The sequence below is a fragment of the Petaurus breviceps genome, unplaced genomic scaffold (genome assembly GCF_028583685.1).
Source record: "Petaurus breviceps papuanus isolate PSGF00001 unplaced genomic scaffold, PetGlider_PUasm1.0 181, whole genome shotgun sequence".
NCBI classification, from domain to species: domain Eukaryota; kingdom Metazoa; phylum Chordata; class Mammalia; order Diprotodontia; family Petauridae; genus Petaurus; species Petaurus breviceps.
Window position 1 is genome coordinate 28,821,974 of NW_027185784.1, and position 17,550 is coordinate 28,839,523.

Genomic DNA, 17,550 nt, shown 5'->3' on the forward strand with positions numbered 1-17,550 from the left:
AGATAGATAGATAGATAGATAGATAGATAGATAGATAGATAGATAGATAGATAGATAGAAAGGTAGATAGACAGATCATCCCTCTGTTTACATTTGTCTCTGCCTCTCTTTCTTAGTATTGGGAATATAGCACCTGGGAAGATCATGAAAGTCTTCACGATGAAGATGATTAAAAGGAAAATTCTTAACTGGAACAGATGGAGAAAGAAGGAAAAACAGAGGGAGAAAAGAGATTTAGTCATAGAAAGCATAGAGATCCTTAGAAATTCAAATTTGAACTGGCAGAGTTCAATGAATTGCCAGAGAAGTTTAAAGCAAAGAATAATATCATTTTTCTGTTTAAAAATAAAATTTCCTTTAGTAGTAGAATTATAAATGAGCCTATGAAGATGGAAAGGAGGGAAGATTTGAAGCAAATTACAACAGTGAAAATGAAAAATAAAAGATGAAGTCATTTTTCTTATTTTGGGGGAGGGGGAGTACACATCACAATCATCACCATCCCTCATCTGTCTACAAAGTCACCGTTCTCTATAAAACAAAACAAAACAAACAAACTTTGGAACAAATAAGCATCACCAACCACCTTGATTTTCTCCTCTTCGGGAGATGGATAATATGCATCATCATCTGTTCTCTAGCATATGGGTGGTCAGTGTTTTAGGAAGAGTTCTTACATCCAAATTTGTTTTTTCTTTACAATATTAGTTATTGTACCAACTGCTCTCTTGGTTCTATTCATTTTTACTCTGTATCAGTTAATTTTATTTTCCCCAGGTTTCTCTGAATCCTTTTCTTTTTTTCCTTCCTTCCTTTCTTTTCTTCTTTCTCTCTTATAGGGTAATAATATGCATACATATTTATATATGCCAAAATATGTTCAGTTATATCTTCAGTTGCCCATTTGTTGAGTACTCTTTGTGTTTATTATTCTCTGCTACAACAAAGTGCTGCTATAAACATATTTGCACATATCACTGCTTTCTTTCTTTCTTTAATCTCTTTGGGATATAGGGGCCAAGTAGTGCTATCTCAGGGTCAGAGGGTACATACATGCATTTCAGTAACTTTGGGTATATTGTCCTAAATTGTTTTTAAGAATGGCTAGACCAATTCACATTTTGTCAACAATATATTTGTGAGACTGTCTATTTATAGTCATTCCAACAATTGTCATTTTCCTTTTTTTGCCATGTTTGTCAAACTGTAGGATGTGAGGTAAAAAGCTCAGTATTGTTTTAATATGGATTTCTAATTATTACTGATGGGGCACATTTTTCATATGGTTGTAATATAATGCCAAGGAAGGCAACTTCCCAAGGTTCAGAATACCAGCATAGATGCTCTCCATTTTATTCAGTAACAAACCCAGAACAGAGAAGATCAAAACATGACATCATTCAAAATACAGCATTTACTAAGTGTGATTAAATAATCTCCAAGTACTACCCCACCCCAGGACCTTCCAATCATTCAATCAATTACAAAGTCTCTGTTCTAAATACTTCTCCACCCCTAGGCTATACCCTAATTAAGTCCACCACAAAGCCCCTCTTCTCAAATGGAGATTAGTTTCCAAACATAAGGTCAAAAGTTCCCCACCCCTGGATCACAATTGAATCTACCCCAGAGTTACATCAAATTTAAACACAGCACTTAATACCCAAATGGAGGTCTTTTCTTCATCTTGACACGAGGCAAGTTCTCAGCAATCTTAGTTCCTGGGGAGACAAGGCTTAGCAAGGCCATAAGATACATTGCCAATCCCTTCATGAATTTATCCTCTGTCTGTAGAACAGTCCTAGAACCCCTGAACACATTAGCAAAGCCCTCTCCCAGGATTTCTGTAAACATACAACAAGAAAATCCTTCTTCAGGGCTTCTGAACCAACAGAAAGGCTCCCAGACCCCTGCAACAACAGCACTGTCCTTCACCAGTGGACAGTATTCATTCTGTCTGCAGGACAGTCTCCAGACCCCTGCAACAACAGCACTGTCCTTCACCAGTGGACAGTATTCACTCTCTGTCTGCAGGACAGTCTCAGGGCTTCTTAGTGAACAGCCAGGTTCCAGGACTTCTTCAACAAAAGGACTGTCTTTCACCAGTGGACAAATCTGGCAAAATAACATCAAAACAGACAGACAAAGTACCAGCAAAACAGCCATGTCTCCTCAGTCCTTGGCAGCTCAGGGGGCAGGTCTCAAAAGTCCAGGGCAATTCAAAGTGGCCACCAGCAATTCTCTTAGCCTCTCTCTCTCCACGAGGTGCTGCTTCCAAAAAAAATCTTCCACCTCTCTCTTGTCTCTCCAAATCTATGTCACCAGCTCCTCCCAGTTCAGGACTTTCTTTTCACATCAGAAAGTCCATCCCACAGGTGGGATTAACAAGCTCTGGGTTTTAATACAATCAATTTGAAAACCAAGCCCAGTACAGGGGAATCTCCACATTCCATTACTATCACAATGGTTGACAATAGTTTTAATTCCTTCCTTTGAGAAATGCCTGCTCAGTAAGATTTTGCTAACTAAGATGTTTTCTGGATTCTTCAGGTCTTCTTCTGGCAAGTGGCTGGTAAATTGAAAGAAAGACCTCAGTTGAAGTCCTACATCAGACCTTACTAACCATGTGACCATAAGCAAGACTCTTAACCTCTCCACATCTCAATGTCCTCTGTTGTAAAATAAGGGGCTTAGACTACCATGACTTATAAGGTCCTTTATAGCTATAAAGTTATGATCTTATAAACTTTTAAAAGGAATTATTATAGTGGGTGCCAAAGTCATTTCTGTTGGTCATTTTCCTTTATTAAAGAAATATGTCTAAGAAGAAAACTTTTCAAATTTCAGTTCAACAATTATTTATAAAGCATTTACTATGTGTAAAGTATTGTGTAATAAGCTTATAATGAAAAGAAAAATAAAAAATAATAATTCAAAAATATCCCTGAAAGAGAAAGGTTGAGTATACATGTCATCATTACTATTGTCAGTACTATGTACTCCACTTTATAAGATGATGGAATGAATGGTAGGGGAAAGATCCAGTGCACATCAAACTTAGGGGAGTTTAAGCCAGAATCCTATAGACTTCTCTGTGTTGCTTCTAGTGCTCAAATCTGATGATATGTATTAGAGGTTCCTGGTCCTGGTTCTCCTTCCATCTAGAAAAGAGGCATTGGTTTCCTTTTAGTGCCTAAAGGGAGAGAAATATCACTCAGGGAATCAGTTAGTTAACCCACTATTCAGTGGGTTCATTGTATGCGTAGACTGATACAGTCATAGAAACTGAGGGTAGGAAAGGATCACAGGGATCATCAATTCCAACCCCCACCTGAACCATAAATTCTCTATATAACATTCTCTATATAATTCTCTATATAACATATATAATCATTGCCTAATTTTTGCAAGAAGTTCTCTAGTGATCAAGAACTCACTTCCTTACAAAGCAGTCCATTCCATTCCATCCTTGGAAGGAGACAATTATTAGGAAGTTTTTTCTTGCATTGAACTGAAATGTGGCTCTACTTCCTCCCATTGATCCTCGTTCTGTCTTCTGGGGCCAAGCAAATAAATATGATTCCTCTTCCATATGGCAACCCTTCTAACATTAGAAAACATCTATCATGCCCCTAGTAAGTCTTCTCTTTTCTGACTTAAACACCATCTTTTGTTCCTTCTAGTGACCATTTAATAATATGAGTTTTAGTACCATCACACTTCTCTAGACATGATGCAACCGATCAATATTCTTTATAAAAACTTATCCTACAATCTAAATGAAAGGGTACTATGGTATAGTGCAAATATATTTGTGAGTCCAAGAGATACTTGGCCTGCAACAAACAAATCCCCACAATTCTTCACAAACTGTATCAGTTCTTTAGCCAAAGTTTTATCATAGGCATTGATGCAGTACATTCCCAAGACTATCCATGATCTGCATATCCACCTCATAATCACAAAGGATATTGGCCAAAGCTTCTACAGATTTGTGCACCCCAGTGGCAGCCCCTTTGGAGTGATGGAGCTAGCCCACAGTATTACAGAGAAAGGAAGCTAATCTAGCATGTTTTACGTCAGGGGTGGGGAATCTGCATCCTTGAGGCCACTGAGGTGGCCACATGTGGCCCTGCAGGTCTTCAAGTGCAGCCCTTTGAATCCAAACTTCACAGAACAAATCCCCTTAATAAATGGATTTGTTCTGTAAAAGATGGATTCAGTCAAAAGGCCACACCAAAGAACTCTGTGGCTGCAAGCTCCCCACCCTTGTTCTAGATAATCCTCATGAGATAAGACCACCATACAGCTTTGGCCATAATAGGAGGCAGCAATGATGGCAATGACGACCTGGCCCTTGTCATTCACCTTCACTGGGAAGGCAGATTCACTAAAAAGCAGAAGCTCACAAGGGACTGGGCCACTGGGGAGGTGTCAACTTTGCAGCTCATTCCCCAGGGCCTTAAAGGCATCTGAGGGAGCCATCATGGTGGCACTCTCACCTGCTACAAAGAGAGAAGCAAAGGTTTTGTTTGGGATATAGGAAGGGCCCCAATCTCCTAGTAGACCCTAGAAATGAAGCTAAAACATCGTCTCTTCATTTGCTTCAAAATTATTTCCTTGGCCTTTTGAAAATCATATTCTTTTTTTTTTTTACTTTGAACTCTTGTGTTTAATTTTTTTTTTCCTCCAAAAATGGCGAACTAGTGTACAAACACTATAACTGTTATTTTGGAAATCATATTCTATTAGTAAGAACACCAAGTCAGGGAAAACACTCAGAATTCCAATAGCTAGGTGGACCCCAGGAGATCTGATTTTCCTTCCATAATACCCTCTATATTGAAGTGTGTAGTATTGCTCAATTCATCATACACACTGTCCTTACTAAACATTTACAGAGTACTGAGAAAACCTAGGGCAGGTACAGGGTAGGGGAAGAAAAGAAAAACAAGGCATTTGCTTCAGTCACAGCCCCAGGCTAGGTAACAGTGATTGACTGGATCAAAGAACTTAATTCTAGTAGGAAGGAGAAGTAACAAGACTAGGCAGGACTTCTTCAGGTTGGGCCACTGTGTATGTGTGCATGTGAGCTGCTTCCACTTCTTAGTTTCTCCCTAATTCCCCACCACCTGACTCCTGCCCCTTCTGCTTTATATCATGGTAAAGTAAAAATATTGCCATATTGGGAGTCTGAGGTTCTCAGTTCATATCCCAGCTTTGCCACTTACTACCTATGTGACTTTGGGCAAGTTCATTGATTTCTCTGCTCCTGAGTCCCTCATCAGTAAAAATGAGAGGGGTGGAACTGATAATAGTCAAAGGATGTGAATAAGCAGTTTCCCAAACCCATGTTACCAATAGCCATATGAAAAAGCATCCCAAATCACTCATAAAGAAATGCAAATTAAAGCAAATCTGATATTCCAGCTTCAAGAATATCAAAGTTGACCCCAAAAATGGAAATTATAAATGTTGGAGTAGTTATAGAAAAACAGGTACATTAAAGCACTCTTAGTGGAGTTGTTAATTGGATCAGTCACTTTGAAAAACAATTTGAAACTATTCTTTCTTTTTTTTTTTTTTAAGCAATCGGGGTTAAGTAACTTGCTCAAGGTTACACGGCCAGTTATTATTTCTGGGTGGGTGCTAAGTGTCTGAGCCCGGGATTCGATCTCCAGGTCAGTCTGACACTGGAGCCGGTGCTCTTACTCGCTGTGCTACCTGGCCGCCCCTAATTTGAAACTATTCTTACAAATTAACTAACCTATGCACCTCCTTTGACCCAGCAATACCATATTTATAACCCCCCAGAAAGAGGAGAAAGAGTCATCTGCACACAAACATTTAGAGCAGCACTTTTTGTTGTAGCAAAGAATCAAAAACTAATGTGGTGCTCATCAATTGGGGAATGATAAAAATAAAAATGATCATATATGGCTTAAAGGAATAACTATTGCGCCACAAGAAGTTATGAAAGAAGTGATTCAGTAAAACCTAGGAAGACTTTTTTATGAATTGATGCTGGCCACAGTGAACAAAAGAAGGACAATTTATACAATAATGAGCCTGTGAGATAAATCAACTTTGAAAGACTTTGAAGAGCTCTGATCAGCACAGCAACCAACCATGATTCTGGAGAACCAGTAACGAAGCATGGCACCTAGATCCTGACACAGTGGTGATGGATTCGGGGTAAAGAATGAGATAGAATTATTTTACATAGATAACATGGAGAATTCATTTGCTTGAACATGCATATTTGTTAGTATGATTTTGTTTTTCTTTATTTTTCTTTTCAATTTTGGGGTGAGAAGAAGAGAAAATTATTTTTTCATTTAAAAATAAAACTTAATCAAAAAAGAATGAGGGGGTTGGATTTAATACCTTCTAAGGTCTCTTCCATTTCTGCATCTATGATCCTATGAGATTGTGTTATCAAAAATTTTATTGATCTTGTAATTGACTAAGTCATGTTTGTTTCTCAGTGCTTATCTCTTTGATTTCCCTTTGGCTCTGGACATTTCTGGTCATCTCTTCCTCACAGTTTTTCTCTCTTTTCATTTCTGAGATACTGATCTCCTGTTTCTCTTACACCTTGGACAATCACGGATTAATAAACAATTAGAAGGGCCCAACATCCCCAATTCACATATGAGTAAACTGATACATAGAGAGGTTTTATGTCTTACCTTAAGATTACATAGAAAGATATAGTAGGAATTAGACAGGGACCATTACTTTAATGGTAATGAGGTCACTGCTTCATACCTCACTTACATATGATGCAATGATGTCTCTCTGAGTATACTGATTAGTACAATATTGTGAAAACAACACTGGGCTAGGAGAACAGAGACCCAGCTTCTACCTTCATTTCTTCCATTGACTAATAATGTGACTTAGGACATAAAATAAATTCTGTGATTCTATGACGCTCCTACAGAAAAAAAGGGGTGGAGGTGGTGTATAAGCCTTTGAGGGATAAGCTCCTAGATGAAGAAGAAAGAGTTGGCAGTTGGGAGAGACTTAAAGAATTAGAGGCAGAATGACAAAAAATAATGAGATGAACTCTAAAGATTTTCTCTAGAATTTCCTTCAGCAACTTTTAGGACCTCAGTCTTAAATTTAGGTACAAAAACTATTCTGTTCCCTTGAGATTGCTAATTATATGCTGTCATACTCTTAAGCACCTTCTGTCATACACAGATCTAACATCAAACAGATTCGTTTAATGTGGGAGGATGGGAGGAGAAAGGGTACACCCATTATAGAGACATCACAGAATTTCAGAGTTGGACAGAACTGGGTACCATCCAACATTATCCTTAACTAAATAGTAATTTTTTTTGCTAATATCATGGTAAAGTAGTCATCCTACTTCTGTCTGAAAGTCTCCCTTGAGAGTCCTCACCTTTTGAGATAGTATGTTCCACTTCTGTGTGCCTGTAATTGAAAGGAAATTTTCTTCCCATAGGCCTCTCTTTATTTCTACCTATTGTTCCATTGATCAGGGATCAGAGGGAAAGGGAGATATTCTCCTGTCAGAAGTGCCAAAGAAAACACAAGCTTGAAGAATTTACAAAAAAAAAAAAAAACAGGAGGGTGTGATGGGGTGAGACTCTTCCTCCTCACTCTCTGCTGGTCTGGCTAGATATGAAATTGTAATGATAAGATTTGATCCCAAAGAAGAGATATGAGAATGTACCTCCAGCCATTTTTTTAAGATGTGGGTGATTCTGAATGTGGAATAATGTATATGACACTGGATTTGTTTGGGGTGTTTAGTTTTCTTGAACTTTCTTTTTTATATTTTATTATAAGGGATTGATCTCTGGAAGGGGATAGGGAGAAGAATATATTACAGGAAAGAAAATGATTTAAAAATAAAATTGAGCAATAATTTTAAGTGCCTTCTATGTTTCATTAATTCTATGTGGACAGGCCTCTCAGAGAAATAACTGCAGGCTATGGGATATTCCACACGGTCCAATATCCAGTTGTAAATCGAATTTCAGACACAGATCATTGCCTAGCTCCTCTAATGGTAAAGTATTAGCTTTTGAGAATGGGAGAGGGGTGATCAGGGAGTATGAGGGCTGGGGAGTGATCTTTTCATCTGAACCAGTTATCTACAACCATTATTTAATTATCAATCTGAAAACTGGCATTAATATGGACTCTGAAGCAGCCTAGGAATTCAGTTCAAGACTCATTCAGTTCAAGAGACTAAGGCACCAGTTTTTTCCTGAGTATCTTCCAGTAGCTGAATTCACAAAGAAACAATAGCCCTTCAATCACGCTGTAGCGCCACTCCCATGAGTCTTAACCTGGCTCCTACTATCTTACTCTACCCTCCCAAATCTCTTTCTGTCATGTCAATGACACATAGTCAAGCCTGAAACACAGAGAGCTTCCTTAGAGTTCTAAAAGGCAGCCTCCAGACAGGCTGAAAAAGAGAAATTGATATGGTCCCCAAGACTGTATGAAGTCAGTTATTCCCCCACTTCAGTATTTACTGTTTAGTTGTGCTGACCTCCTTACCTAACATCTAATATTGATGTTGAAGTAAATTAATAGCATTTTACAATGCAGTCACATTGTGATATCAGGTTTATTGAGCACATTTTGATCAAAACAAGATGTTACTATCATCTTTACATATCCTGGAACTCATTCGCTTATCAATTTGTGAAATGTAAGTTTTCAAGTTTGGTCTTGACAATGCCTTGATTAAGAAATTCCACGATCATAATCTACAAGGCTTGTTTAATCTTCACTGTATGTGTTTGGACATATATTTATGTCTTTCCCTATGCCAATAGTTCTCACAGTTCCATCACTTTGCAAATGATGAAAATCTGATTTGTTTTTAGAACAAATAAATTCCTCTGATGTTCTTTCTGTGTCTATAAATAATGTTTAAGATGCATCTTCCATACTCATATAAAGGCATAAATCACTATTCTTAGCAGCCTTGTCAAGATCATGATTATGAAAATTATCTTCTACACAGTCACCGTAGCCGCTGGTTTATCACCTGCCCAAACAGATATGACCCAATTGGCATCATCTTCAGAGAACAGGAGTTACATAAGTGATTTAAGCTCATCTGCATTGCTTCTCTAAAAACAGAAACTAGAATATTCCACAGAAGATTTGAATAATAATTTAAAACACAACTATAAAAAGTATCCTCTGTGGCATAACCCCATAATTCAAAGCAGTTGGCTTGTGAAGAAGTCCTACCAAGTGCAAAACCAAAATGTTTTAGAATGTGCCTATGCCCATGTGTATTAAATGTAGGAAAATGCTGCCGGGGGGGGGGGGGGGGAAGAAGCTTTAAATAAATACAACACTAGGAGCCCAACTCAATTTTTATATGCATCGAATAGGAAGTTTGGTTTGGTTTGGTTTTAATCGGGACAGGGAAGTCATTTGTAATCTGTGTGTGCAAATGGAGGTGAAAGAGAGCAGAGGAAAGGAAGGGGGAGGGAATGAGATCATTTCTCCTAGGCCTTTGGAGACTTATTTCACAGCAAACACCTTCAATGGGTGGACCATGATTTAACCTGCATTCATAGACCTTGTTTTTTCATTGTGCTGATTTTCAGGATTTGGAACCAAAAAAACCATTCAGCTGCTGCACAGCCAAAGTCAGTACTAACTGCCCTTCAGAGCAGTCGTGATCCCAGCACACTCAAGAATCTCTCTTCCTTAAGTGGATAAGAAAGTACATTCATTATGTGCTGAGGAACCAGATAGTGAGAAGACCAGGTGAAGATATATTAATTTCATTAATTAAGATTATCCATGTTCCTGTATTGTCCACATTCTCTGAGCTTCACACAAACATAGTGCTGAAGACCCTGAAGCTCAATATAACTGAGTTCTGTGGGACTAAAAGGGATATTATTTTTTTGTTTAATATTCCAAAACCAATCATTTCTATGGGCAGTCATTTTTTTAGTCACTCTAAACTAAAATACAGGAGCTTTTAGTACAGATTCATGAAATGAATAATAGAATAGAAAATAGAATTTTGAATCTGGTAGTAAAAGTCTGTTGAATTTAATTGAACTCAACATGTCTTTTGTAATTTATTGATGAGTGAAAGCCATGTACACCATGCTGTTCCTATGTTCCAGAAGTTTGTCCTGGCTTCTTGTTTAGATGTGGATGTAAGAGAAGTTAATGATTTAACCTTTCAATTAATTTGGACAAAGACCCTAATCAGTACAGTTCTCTTTTCAATCGCATTTCCAGTGATAGAAAGGAAATATTATAAATCTGTTTATAAGCCTGTGGCAAATCTTTATTGGTAGGAAAAGCTCTTACCACCGAAGGTAGTAGCCTACAAACTGTATATAATGTATTATCTATTAACTTCTTAAGGTCTAAAAATTAAACAAAATGATTTTTACCAGATAAGGCAGAACACATGTGAACAGGCCTCAGCTTTCAAGTCATTTCTTTGGTGAGAGTTCCCCCCAGAGTGTTCGGTAGCCTGTCATACACGAGTGTACGCTCTATGTTCTCATCATATGTTATAGTTAGTCACCAACTTGGAGGTAAAGAAAAGTAATGATTTCTTGTGTCTTTCTATAGTGGTTTTGATTTTAATTATTGCAGTCCTGGAGTTTAAGGTTGTATGTCTCTCTGCTGATGTCCTTTCTATTACTTCTTCACAATGACTTATTTGTAATGTGCTGCAGCCTGCTCTCATCCTTAATGAGCTTTTTTATTGCCCTTGGAATGATCAGACCCTTATTTCTCTTCTTCTGAGATGGTAGCATTTCATGACTCACCAGAAGAAAAGCATTGAAAAAGAAAGAAAGGCTTTTGTTTCAGGGAGTTTGTCATCAGAGGACACATAAAACACAAAGAAAATGGACTGGTCACTTAAGGAGAGTGGCAGTCACAACACATACACCATTGGCACTCTGAGGATGAGAAGAGAACTCTAGGAAGGTTCCAGCACAGAAGATATATCCCCCTAAGCAAGCTTTTGGGAGGATATGGACAAGAGTCACATAGGATGGGTAATCTTGGATAATTTGTTGGAAGAAACAAACTTTGCCATTCCAGCACAGATCCATTTGAGTATTTTAGTGCTTTGGTATAGTCTTCTGATCAACCTAAAAATTAATGAACATTAGGAAGATTTATAAATTAATAATAATAGCTAATACTTATATGACACTTATATGCCAGGCACTGTGCTAAGTATTCAACAATAACGACAACAACAATAGCTAATATTTATATAGTGTGTACTATGTGCTGGGGGACAATTAACTGGTACAGTAGATAGAGCACTGGGCTTGGAATCAGGAAGACTCGATCTTCAAGAGTTCAAATCTGGTCAGACATGTACTAGCTGTGTGACCTGGGCAAGTCACTTAACCCTGTTTGCCTCAGTTCTTCATCTGTAAAATGGGCTGGAGAAGGAAATGGCAAACCGTTTCCATATTGCAAAGAAAACCCAAATGGGGTCACAGAGCAACTGTGACAACTGAAAAGACTCAATAAGTACATGTGTCAAGCACTGTACTATGCTCCCTACAATTATCTTATTTGATCTTCACAATAACCCTAAGAGGTAGGCGCTATTATTATCCCTATTTTACAGATAAGGAAACCAGAGCAAAAAGAGGTTAAGTGACTTTCCCAGGGTCACAACAGCTAGTAAGTGTCTCAGGATGAACCCAGATCTTCTCGACTCCAGACCCAGCACTCTATCTACCAGTCACCCAGCTATTCATTAAGAGAACAGGAAAGGGGCAGCTAGGTGGCACAGTGAGCAGAGCACCAGCCCTGGAGTCAGGAGGACCAGAGTTCGGATCCGGCCTCAGACACTTAACACAAAAACTAGCTGTGTGACCTTGGGCAAGTCACTTAACCCCAATTGCCCTCCCCCCCCAAAAAAGCAAAATAAAAAAAGAGAACAGGAAAACAAAAAACCTCATTTTTGTTTACAAAAACAACAGTAAATCAAGTCTTTCAAATTTGCCTAAATCTGGCAATAAAAAATGAAGCAAAAATGTTACTATACAAATGGCAAGATGGAAAAATTAGGTTTTGTACTGAGGAATCGTGCCCATTGCTAAAGAATTGGGTTCATGTTTACAGTCACATAAAAGGATAAAGCAAAAGCTTTATCAACATTCCAAGAGAAAACATGAAGAATTAGAAAACCATCCATTTTTTTCAAATGAAAAATTGAAGGAACAAAATGTATTTGTAATTGCTTTTAGCTACATGCCATTTCAGTTGCAAAGAAGGAGTAGCCCTATTATATAAAAACCCAAATATAGCAATAAACTTTCCCAGTATCAGGTGAAATGGTTTGATTCTCACACATATGGAGCAATCACAGACATTTTTTTTAAAGTTATCTTTCTTTATTCCAGGAAAGGGACAAATCTTAGTACTGAGTAAGGTGAGGTTACATTTCATGAATAACCAGTGGGGTTTTTTTTGGGTTTTTTTTTTTTTTTGTGGGGTAGGGATTTTAAATGAGGAAACATCTCCCTCTTGTGGAATTTGAGGATATTGCCGCTTGTTGTCTGGGCTGTGAGCAGTAAATCTCCATTACAGAACTGGAGATTCAAAGACAAAAGAGGAGGATCACACATCAAGAGAAAACGAAGCAGACAACCTGAAAAAGCGGAGGGATCTCTAGGCAGCCTAAAATGTCCCAGAACCTGCGGTAGTGCAGTACAGATTCCTTTCCCGCTTTGAGGGAAGAATCAACATCTCTCCCCAAAGCAAAACTGCCTTAGCAAGGAGACATTTAGTTAAATTGCTTTAACTGATCTAGCTGCATCACTAAACACAATATTCTTAAAATGCTGCATTCACAGTTATTGTTGCAATTTGTCCTTTGTTTTCAAAGAGCACAGATAACATCACAAATGATATCTTGACATTTGGGTGAATTGGATTTAAGTGAGGCAGAGTTACACAAAGTCAGCCTCACTATCTCTTCTAGGGGCATCGAAGTCCACTGGCAAAACAAGAGTCAATTTTCTGTATTGTGGGTGTGTGTTTGAATGAGTGAACGAATCCAATGAGTTATCTTCCAGTGGGGAAAGGCAAGAGAACAGGCATTTATTAAGTACCTACTACATGCCAGAAATGTGCTTAGAGCTCAATACTGTCTCATTTGAGCTTCATAACAACCTTGTGAGTTATATGCTATTATTCCTCCCATTTTACACTTAATGAAACTGAGGCATACAGTAGTTAAGTAATTTGCCCAGTGTCACACAGCTAATAAATTTCCAAGGCCACATTTGAACTCAGGTCTTTCTGATTCCAGACATGGTACGCTATCCATTGCTCACCTAGCTGTCTCTAAACAGCAAGTTATAGTCAGAGTAATAATGCTTTTTTCATCTACTTATATCTACTGTTAATGGTCAAGTCTCTTTTGAGATGCTATCATTGAGAAAGCTCTGTAGTACTGGCTCTCAAAGTAACTAAAAATATATCATTTTTGAATATTTGAATTCAAAAAATTTGAATTCATAAAAACACTTTCCATCAACAGGAACCATTCTGTTATATGGGCTCTGGAGAGAACATATTTATTTTCCTAACAAAAACCTTACATGGACCTCTATTTCCCTGCTTTATGCTTCTTTGATGATGATGCTTTCTGGATCACCTGAAAAAGAGATCCCCATTGCTAGATCTGTTGTACAATCTTGTCTAAGTGTAACAAATGGGTGAGAGACATCTTGGTAGAATAGAGCTTCTACCAAATGAAACACATCTTTAATCTTCTGTTATAAACTTAACCATCCAGAAAGACCAAACACATATAAGATTTAAAGTAAAATCTTGCATAAAAACTTTAAGATTTAACAAATTACAGTCAAATGAGCTAACAATCATCAAACAATAAAGTATATTTATTCTGTTCCTTTTCAAGTTTATTTAAAGTTTTGCTTTGTTATGTCTCTGAGCTATCTTTGTCTCTTCTCCCTCTCTCTTCCCTCTTTCCTTAGTCTTTCTCCATATCTTTCCCTCTCCTCATCCCTCCTTTCCTCCTTATTTTTGATAATTCTACTGAGTAAAATGTAGTACACAAAAGTTACCTTGTTTTACATTTTTATGATTATTAGGGAAATTTCATTTCTCACGTAAGCCTAGGAGTTGTAACCACCCCACCCCACTTAAAATTGATGCCTTTGTCAGGTGAGAACAGACATCAATTGATGTGTAAAGTAGAAGTAACAAGGTCTGAACTTCCCTGTTCAAAAGGCATTTCAACTTCAGCTCAAGGAAGTCTGAATTGGTTGAAAAACTTAATTATACACTGTGGGTGTTCTATAAAATAGTAGACCAACTTAAAACAAGAAATTTGAGTGAATGACTAACTGGGAGAGAACAGTTCTAGCCAAGCCCCTGAGAAGTAATGATTTTGGGACTTAGAGGAGGGTGGAAAGAAAAGCATCTTGACCTAGGCTTCCTCTCCCTACCAATCTTCCCTTGGAAGAAGGAAAACCTTGTGAACTTCATAAGATTAGAGGATCTGGAGTTTGTCATTAAATCCCAGCAGTATCCCTGGGAAAGAAGCAGCTGGCAAAAAATATCTGTATCAGGAGCTGAGTTCAGATTGAATAGGATGAGGAAGGGAAGCTTCAGAGCTCTACGAGGAGATCAGCAGGAAAGCTTAACCATATTTCAAGAGATTATCTTGAGGATACCAGCAAAAGGTCTTCTAGAAGCTATGTTACCCCTTTGCCACATGTACTCTTTTAACTTGAGCCTATTTTCTCCTACACTGTACTCTGTAAATACTAGTGGATATGCATGTCACAAACTTGGAGGGGAGGTATGGAATGGTGTTCTATGTCAACTGTCCTACTATTCTAACCAACAGCTTAGAGAAGCTTATTAAAGAAGCTTATAGAAGACTGACACTGTTATCAACCAATAATCATGGGAAGAATATGCAGTCAAGGTTCATGAGCTATAGCATTGGAAAACCATATTCCCAACCCTTCAGGGCTACCCAGAGAACCCCAAAGGGAGATGTGATAGCAGGGCTTTGGGGACCCAGCTTGCCAGTGTAAGTGGCAATTGGGATAGTATTTCCCTAGCAGTTGGTGCTGCCCAGATAATCATGAAGAATTTTCATTTCTTCCTTTTTAAAATGGTCTGTTGGTGTCTCCCTTTCTCCTGGCTGCTTTCTTACTACCTACAAACATACACATTTGCCTCCTTCACCCTTAAAAATCTTCACTTGATCTATCCATCTGTTCTATCATTCCATATCTCTTCTCCCTTTCATAACTAAACTCCTTAAGAAATCTGTCTCCAATCGGCACCTCCACGCTATTTCTTCTAACTCTTCCTAACTCTGTCAGGCTCCTTACCTCATCATCTGACTGAATCTGCTCTCTTCAAAGACTGAGCTTTGTCTTTTAAAATCTATCTCTTAAAATAGACAAAACAGAACTTTGAACCTACACTGTAAACCTAAAATTGGCCTACCTGCACACAATTTGCTCCCTTCAACCTTAAATGGTTCTGGCTACTCTTAAGAGACTGGTAAAGGGATGGAATGTTCTGAAGACTCATTCTAGAATTTTGGGAATAGGAGTCAGGGAGTAAGAATAAGGATTGAGTCTCGGGGCCAAATCTAAAGAACAGAACCATTTTAATTCCCAGCAAAAGAATTAGGGGCCAAGAGGACAAGTTCAGTGTCAGAAACAGAGGTCCTTCTGTTTGGAGAATGTTACCTTCACTTAAACAGAGGGACCTATGGATCTACCTGATAAGACTGTGGCCAGAACTCTTAATATTGTCAAGTTCCTTCAGCCTTTGATATGGGTACACTCAGGAGAAGAGAAGATGGCTCAGTGATCTCAGAGACCTAGCAACTGCTGCCCCAGCTACAGTCTGTCAGTATCACCTCTTCCCACCCCTGCATATATATTCTAGAAACATGGGCCAGCACACACAGAAGGCACCTCAGGGACGTAGATAATTTCTTGTTGTTGTTGTTCAGTCATTTTTCAGTCACATCCAACTCTTCATGACCCAATTGGGGGTTTTCTCAGCAAAAATACTAGAGTGGCTTGCCATTTCCTTCTCCAGTTCATTTTATAGATGAGGAAATGGAGACAAACAAGGTTAAGTGGCTTGTCCAGAGCAGGGGTGGGGAACCTGCAGCCTCGAGGACACACATGGCCTTCTAGGTCCCCAAGTGTGGCCCTTTAACTGAATCCAAACTTCACAGAACAAATCCAGTTAATGAAAGGATTTGTTCTGTAAAACTTGCATTCAGTCAAAAGGTCACAGTCAAGGACCCCACAGGGTTCAGGTTCACACAACTAGTAAGTGTCTGAGGCCAGATTTGAACTCAGGAAGAGGTCTTTCTAACTCCAGGCCTGGTACTCTTTCCATTACAACGCCTATCTGCCCACATAGATAATACAAGTGTCCTAATTGAAATGATAATCGAGTGTACACATGAAGAATATGCTATATGAATAGAAACTGTTTCCTATACTATTAAATCACATAAGAGAATTTTTATAAAATGCTTGGCACAGTAACTGACAAACAGTAACTGTTTATTAAGTTTACTTCCTATTCCCCTTTCCCCATCTACAGACTTCACTTGGCTCCTTCCTTTTCTTCATCCTCACCCTCAAACTTTGCTGCCTGTCATAGAGCTCTCAAAATTATACCAGACCACTAGGTGGCATACTGAAGTCATGCTTCAGACATTTATCTGTTGTGTGACCCTAGGCAAGTCATTTAACCTGTCTCAGCTTCATTTTCCTCATTTGAAGATAGCAACACCTACCTCATGGGGTTATTGTAAGGACTGAATATGTAAGACATTTTGCAATCCTTAAAGAGCTATATAAATGCTAGTTGTTATACCTGTAGCTTTCCATCTCTCTGCATTGATTAAATACCTTAGCCCTAAATATTTTTTATATTTGCCTAAGCTTTATGGCAGTTGTTACCGGATCACTGAATCACAGAATGTGAGGTTTGGACGGATCTAAGAAATAATTAAGTCCAAATCAATCCCAACGGGAATCTCCATCGTATCAGAGCCAACAAGAAAGAGAAACCTACTACCTCTTAAGGCAACCCTTTACACTTTTTGATAGTTCTAATTATTAGAAATTTTTTTCCTAAATCATGGCTCAATTTCCTTCTTTGAAACTTACACAGAGTGTTCCTATTTCTGCCTTCTGGAGACAAGCAAAATAAATCTGATCCCATCTGCATATGACAGCTCTTCAGACTCATACCCAGCCAGATAAAAGAGTATGGACAAAAATTTCCAGAGCATATAATGTGGGCAATCTCATAATGTGGTTTTATTCTATATCTGTGTCTCAGTGAACTTCATTCTTCCTGAATAATGAGGAAATGATAGCAACAACCAGTGACACTCTGTCAGGGACAAAAGAGATTACAGGAAAGTAATTTGTTTATGAGCACATAGGCCGGTTACAAATTAACCTACATTCTGCCTTTTTCACACTTTTATTTTGGGGGGTACAAGGTTTT

General features: G+C 38.3%; 2 long non-coding RNA genes across 2 annotated transcripts in view; one reads left to right on the plus strand and one right to left on the minus strand.

The window, feature by feature from the left end:
* LOC138160714 (uncharacterized) overlaps window positions 1-2,937 on the plus strand; it is a 29,177-nt gene extending 26,240 nt beyond the window's left edge. The window contains exon 3 of the long non-coding RNA XR_011168196.1: window positions 2,551-2,937. This is a non-coding gene — a long non-coding RNA (uncharacterized lncRNA). The remainder of the gene's footprint in view (window positions 1-2,550) is intronic.
* Window positions 1-17,550, minus strand: part of LOC138160715 (uncharacterized) — a 239,240-nt gene that overhangs the window by 195,101 nt on the left and 26,589 nt on the right. The gene's annotated exons all lie outside the window — the stretch shown is intronic.